Source organism: Pteropus alecto, unplaced genomic scaffold (assembly GCF_000325575.1).
Source record: "Pteropus alecto unplaced genomic scaffold, ASM32557v1 scaffold76, whole genome shotgun sequence".
Taxonomy (NCBI): domain Eukaryota; kingdom Metazoa; phylum Chordata; class Mammalia; order Chiroptera; family Pteropodidae; genus Pteropus; species Pteropus alecto.
Window position 1 is genome coordinate 18,198,459 of NW_006443138.1, and position 7,420 is coordinate 18,205,878.

Below are 7,420 nucleotides of genomic sequence, written 5' to 3' on the forward strand. Positions count from 1 at the left end.
ATCATTATTTTGATGTATGTAACATCATACCACTAGGAGAAAGAACAGCTTAGTTCAAGGCACTTTGTTTTGGTTTTTAACATTTGCAGTCCTGCATTCTCTATGGTAGAATCAGTCAATGAAGAAGGAAATTGAATATCAAGGTATAATTGGTCAGCTTCTGTGTCAGCCACTATTTTGTCCTCTCCCTCTCTCTCTCTCTCTCTGTATCACTATCTCTATCTCTATCTCTATCTCTATCTCTTCCTTTATCTCTCCTCATATACACACGTTGTCAGGTGCTGAGGATTGAGTTAACTACCATTATCAAACCCTACAACATTCTTCTTTTAGTCTTTCTGGTTATTTCCTGTTATCCTCTTACCTCACTATTCACTTATTCTCCCAGTCAACCCTTCCAGCCTGTTTAATATGTGCAGCTTTCTGTTTGTATGTATTCTTATAAAATGTTTATTTTGTTTTTATATGTAAAAATAATTTATGGACATGATAGTATACTATATATCTTATTTCTCATCTTACTCTTACACAAACCACTATGTTTTTAGGTAAACATTGCACAAAATAAAAATTTAAATATAAATGTAGAATTCTTAATATATGTTTGAAGATACAGCGTTAAAGTTTAGTCATTTATTCAATATATATTTATTGAATACCTACTATGTGTCAGGAACTATTCTCAGTACTATGAATACAACTTTGAACAACAAAAGATGTATTTATTAAAATGTCCTCTGGAGCTCACATTCTAGTAAAGAAGATAGAGAAAAAAAGTAAATTATTAAATTATATAGTGTGTAAGATAGTAACACAAACCAAAGAAAGCAAATTAAAGCCAGAATTAGGGATTAGAAGAGTTTTGGGTAGAAATAGGATAAAAGACGGAATAGTAAGATGTAATTTTAGACAAGGGTGAAGACAGCCAGGGAAGATGGCACTAAGAAATTGCCATGTGAGTAAAGACCTGAAATGTAGATACAAGTTGTGTCGATATCTGGGAGAAAGGATTCCAGGCAGAAGGACTACTAAGAATACAAGTGTTAGGGAAGGAGCATGAATAGTCTGGTCAAAGAACACAAGGCAATGTGTCACTGTAGCAAATGGAGGGGAAAGGAGAGGATAGGAGGTGGAGATGTGAGAGAATAGAAGGAAATAAATTGTATAAGGACTGGCAGGACATCACCAGAACTTGGACTTTTGCTTTGAGTCAGAAAGCTCTCAGAGAGTTTGAGCTGAGGAATAAAATGATCAGGCTTATTTTACAGGATAATTGTTCTTCCTAATTAAGAACAGATCAAAGGTAGGCAACACTAGAAACAGAAAGATACATTGAAAAGCTATTAAAATAATGCAGATGAGACATTATAGGTACTTGAGAGAGGATGGTGGCAGAAAAGTGGTGAAAATGTATTAATTCTAGACATATTATGAAGAGTAGAGCTAAGCAGAATTTGTTCGTGAATTACATTTAAAATATGAATATAAAGAGGTATCAAAATGATTCCAAGATTTTTATCTTGAGCCAAAAAGAATAGAATCATCATTTATAGAGATGGAAAAGTCTGTGAGAAAGCAGAAATGGGAACTGGCATACGGAGGTCATTTTGGACTTTTAAATTTGATATGTCTATTAGAAATCCAAGTGGATATACTGACTGAACAGATATATAAACAGATCAAGTTACTCTTAACTGTGTAATATCTGGATCTCTGACTCCATCAGCATCTTTTTATCAATTACTATGCAGTAAGTCCCAAACTGGACATTTCATGGCAGTGGGCTGGAGTATTCGGTTCTTCATAAAACCTCATGGCTATGTCACAAGATCACAATTAATGTATATGATATATTAATGCTACACTGAGGATGGATTACATATAGTCCTATCTCTATGGAGCTGGAGAACCAAACTACATAATATAGAGCAATTTAACTTACCCCACAATGTAGCAAAGTCTAAAGATAAGCCAAGTAGCATTAAAGATCAAGAGTTTATTACAACATTGTGTGAGCAGAACCTACTCCATTCCTGCCTCTCATGTTAGGGGTAGTTTTCATCCATTTTATTCACTGGCAAAATAATTACAGGCTTGATAAATTATCACTAGAAAAGTATGATTTGGACGATTTTTCTCTCTCAAGATATAATTTTTATGTTACATAGGAGAAAAGGATCATCTGTCAATGATTCTCTAAGTCTTTATACCTTGCTATCTTGCTACTTACTAAGTTTTGATCTTTTCCACTTGCAAATGGAGTGCCCAAATAAAGAAGGAAATGCCGTAAATTAATATTGTCATTATTGTCAATCTTCTTCATTACAAAAGAGCAGGGCAAGTCACCTTGCTAGGAGAAGGACTGACAAGATTGGGCTCAGAGAGAAATACTGTGCATAAAATCTCTTGTTTGTCTGCCGTTTTTAAAACAAAAGAGAAGAGAAAACTGTACCTGTTTTGAAACAATTCAAGGAAAGTCTCCCACAAGTTAAGTGAGGCAGCAATGTGGGTAATTACCTGATTACAAAAAAAGCAGCTTCTCTTTTAAGAGAGTGAGATGGGCAGCTTTTAGAAAAATGTCTTTAATGCTTATACATACTAGAGTGTGCCCGACAGTTTAATTATAATAATCACTAAAAAGCCACCAATTCACTATGATCTTCCTCTCTTCAGAAGAGCTATGTTTATGCCTAAGCTACCATGTCCCCAGTGAGGAGCAAAGAATAACAAAACTACTTCAATGAGTGTATGTCAGGCAAAATTCCATTTGCAAATAGTTAAGTGACTTCTTACCTCTCAACCATTTCTCAGCCCATACATGCAAATATGTACAAATTGTTCCACAGCTCCTATTCAGGTCAGCTCACAAGTTTAAACTGGACATGAAAGCCTTGCTTATCAAGGATGTCCTGTGCAGTATTTCTCTATTAACGCCAATCACAATATATCACTCGAAAGTGATGTAGGCGTTGCTGAGGGCTGGGAATGAAAAGAAGATTAAGGTAGAGCCACAGCTATAGTACAAACATTAATAACATTTTAAATGAAATCCAGAAATATTGTTTTTTAAATATTATGTGAATCAAAAACTGAAGTAGAGGAAGATTTTAACCTTCTTTTAGAGCACTCATGGTCTTTTAACATCTAGACCCAAGGCAGCCCTATCTCCTGTCATCCCTGCTCACTGTGGGCCATCTGGCTGATGTAGCCTGTAACTCCTTAAACTCACATTCACATTTCAATTCTCATCTGAAATATCTTTTCTCTATTTCAAAATGACCTACTTATATTTTTGTGTCTCTGTCAAATGTTACATACTTTTGAGAAAAAAAATTACCTGTTTTCAACAATAATGTTAATGACACTGTTTAAAGTATCCACAAAACAATGATAATAACATTCATTATATTGTACATTGTATTCTAATATTTCTTTACTAGTCCGTCTTATTTGATCTGAAAATAGTTACTTGTTTACAAATGTCCTTTTCTTCTAGAATTTTTCAGTCGTTTAACAAAATGCAAATTGTGGACATTCTGGTTACTGCTATTTATCTGTGTTGGGGGAAAAGGGATATGCTTTTGATTTATTTTAGTATACTGACTGATCTGTAAGAGCTAACACTGTAACTCTGGAAATTCAAGTAATATAATGAGGACCTACTGTTTTATTTGCTGAAGGCATCCAAAGCTCCTGGAAATACAGTAAAATGGAAAACACATATATGGAATTATTCATCACTTAATGCTTCAATAAAATAACGTGATTCTGAGTAATGAAAGACCCTGGGAACAAAGAAAAACATTTGTTCAAACAGCTGCCTGCTTGTATCAGTAGGTAAAGCCAAGATGATAATGGCCTTCAAAACTTTAAATAATGTACTTTATTTTACTCTGCTGACATACTCTCAAAATACAATCTAAAGACTTTTTAATAGCCTCCACAAGCAAGAATAACCTAAAAAATGTAAGATGTTTTCTGTGTTTTATCTAAGAGCAGGGCTACTAAAACTGAACTTGGTTTAACATAACAAATGGTATACTAGACACTCTTCTTATTTCTTATTTGTTTTTTTTCTTTTTTCCACCAACTTAAAATTTCCCCATGATTTAATTAGATTTTAATGCTCTCTTTTGGAAAGGATTTACCTTCTGATGGCTTAAATTAAACCACAGATATAACTGAGGAAATTATTTACTAGAAATGTGCACATCATAAAAATTTTCAACTGGGATTTAATATAAATTGAGTCAGAAATAGAGTCTGTATATTTAAAAATCAAATAACACTTTAGTTATGCTGAGAACTAGGCAGTCTGGATATGTTCTCAGTATTAAAAGAAAGATGATAACAACTGTAAAAATTCAGGAAGGAAGAGTAAAACTGTTGCAAAGTTGGATTCTTTTTTACTTATCGACTAAGAGATAAACCCAACTACCTAGTCTCAAAAGTATGAAAAATCCCAATAAATTGCAACAGGTAATTGTCTACTTTCACTATTTTTTTATGGTGAAAAAATTTTATATTCAGAATTAGCCACCTGGACTCAGTTTAGATGATCCCAATTTTGTTGGCAACATCCAAAGCATCATAGTCAAGAGCCAGTTGAACATATGCTTTCTCTCCATCAGCCCTGATCAGGATGCTGACTATGGCCTCATCAATGTCATAGAGCTTCTTTATAGCCTGTTTGATTTTGTTGGCCTTGACAAACACAATGAACACAAGAGTATTATTGTCTTCTATCTTCTTCATAGCTGACTCGGTAGTCATCAACTTGACGATGGCATAAAGGTCAAGCTTGTTCTCCTGGGGGTGCTCTTCTGAGGATATTTGGGCTGTCTTTGGAGAAGCAGTATCCTGGGTCATCAAAAGGTGGGTGATGTGCATATCTTCTTGTTCTTGTGGCTGTGGACACCTTTCATCACTGCTTTCTTTGCCTTCAAAGCCTTTGCTTTGGCTTCAGCTTTGAAGCGAGACACAAGGGCTTCATTCTTTGCTTTCAGTGATATCTTCATGAAAAACCTCTTGCTAACTTTTATTAATGGAAAAAGCACCCCCTTTTCCAGAGTTTTAACACCCTGCAGATTCTTATATTATTCTTTGTTTTCCATTTAATCAATTTATTTATTTTAATTATCACTTCCATTGCTGCCAGCAACTTATTCTGATGGTTAAACATGGGTGAAGATTGAAACGCTTCTGTTCATTTAAATAAAAGGATTTTTTTCTTTGAAGACAATTGTTATAACTTAAACTTCTTTTAAAGTAAACATGGAACTTTCAGAGAAACATGGCAGAGTGAGAGATGTCCCCAGATCTCTCCTCTTCAAACAACAATAAGCTGAACATATAAAACTCAACAAAAAACACCCGAACTGCACACCAGCACTTCTGAGTGTGGGATCTGCACATAAGAACTACCACAGGTCAGAACCCCAGGTGTCGGGAAGAGGACTGAGAGAAATAAAGAAGCTGTCTCTCACAGCTGAAGCTCCTTGCAGGAGGAGGGGAAGGGGAGAAGGAGTAGTGAGTTCCCTGAACAGCCCTGCCTAGGAATGCTGTGAGCTCCCCACAGCAAGTGGCAGAGACCAGTCGTCAGGGCAGAAAGCAGAGAAGCGGATGGCAGAGAAACAACAGTTGATTTTTACTGGCTGAGGTTGCAAAACCAAGGCTGATCTACAGCTCAGAGCCCCCAACCCAGAGCGCCCTTCCCCCCATGTCCTCTGAGACCAAACACTGCAGAGCCCCAGAGGAATCTGAGCAAAAGCTGCCAAGATTGTTGCTAACACTGATAGAGACTGAAACTAAGGGTAGCGAGCTTGATTAAATATGTAGAAAATAAAAAGCATTGTTAAGGCATTATATAAAGCAGGGATCGCACAGGCTTAGATGCCACCTACTGAAAACCAGAGGAAAAATGCCTTCTTTGCAGCAGGCTAAAGAGAGACCTTTATACAATAAATCTTCTTTCTGGAAAACAAAACAAAACAAAACAAAACAGAAAACACTTCCATTAATGCCCAGTTGGAGAAATAGTACGTTAAACAGCATGAACAACCAAAATGACAGGCATCTCTGAAAGAAAGAGAAAAATTTTCAGAAAACAAGGTTACAGACATAGAAATATGCAACTTAAATTACTTAGAATTCAGGATCGTACTTCTGGAAAAACCCAGTGAGTTCCAAAAAGAATCAGATCAACAATTTCAAGAACTGAAAAAACAACTTGATGAGCAGAGCAAGGAGACCGAATCCTTGAAAAAAAACAGAATATATCTTCTGGAGATAAAAAGAAAAACACTGCAAGAGTTGAAAAATGAAATAGCAATCTTGGGAAGTAGAGTCAACCAAATGGAGGAAAGGATCATTGATATTGAAGACAGAAATCTAGAAATAAAGCAGAAAGAAGAAGAGAAAAACCAAAGAATGAAAAATAATGAAAGAGAAATACAAGAACTAGCTGGTACCATCAGGAGAGGAAACAGAAGAATAATGGGCATTATCAAAGGCAAGGAAAGGAGCAGGGTCTAGAAAACATTTTCAGATAAATAGCGGATGAGAATTTCCCAAATCGAAGGAATGAGCTGGAGTTTGGAATTCAAGAAGTCAATAGAATATCTAATTATCTCAACCCAAAAAGGCCTTCGCCAAGACACATTGTCTTAAAACTATAAAAATCAACAACAAACACAGATTTCTCAGGGCAGCCAGGGAGAAAAAAATGATAACTTACAAAGGAAAACCCATCAGATAATCCTTGGACTTCTCAGCAAAGACCTTACAAGCCAAAAAGGAATGGAATCAAACATTTAAATTATTAAGTGAAAGAAACTACCAGCCTAGAATAATGTATCCAGCTAAGCTCTCCTTTAGATATGAAGGAAAAATAAAGACCTTTCCAGACATACACTATGAAGCCTGCACTACAGGAAATATTGAAAAGGGTCAGCTCACCTAAAACAAAATGACTAAAAAAACAAAATAAAACAAAACAAAAAAAAACATAATTAGGAGTAAAGTGCCTATAAGGCAAATAGAAGCAGAAGAGTGCAACCCTTACTAAGAACAGGGCATTATAAGCTTAAAATAAGAAGAGATTTGCTATAGCAAGATAGTAATGAGTGTTCAGCATACATAGGGACAAATTGAGACAACAATGACTGAAAGGGGGAAGATTCAAAGATCCAAATTCACAAAGGGGAATGGAGATAAGGCACACACAGAAGAAAATGCACGACCGTATATATATATATAACTATCTTTTTCATATTCGTAATGTTGACCACACACCACAGATTCAGAGCTGAAGTATATAACGTAACACAAGAGGAACCAGAGAGAAAACCCACAAAAGCCAACCAAAATAAAGAAAACAGAAACACAAGGACAAGGAAACTACGGAAACATCAAGATACAA

At 35.6% G+C, this 7,420-nt stretch overlaps 1 pseudogene; it reads right to left on the bottom strand.

Moving 5' to 3' along the window:
* Positions 1-4,551: 4,551 nt before the first annotated feature.
* Positions 4,552-5,018, bottom strand: LOC102881076 (annotated as a pseudogene).
* Positions 5,019-7,420: the final 2,402 nt, after the last annotated feature.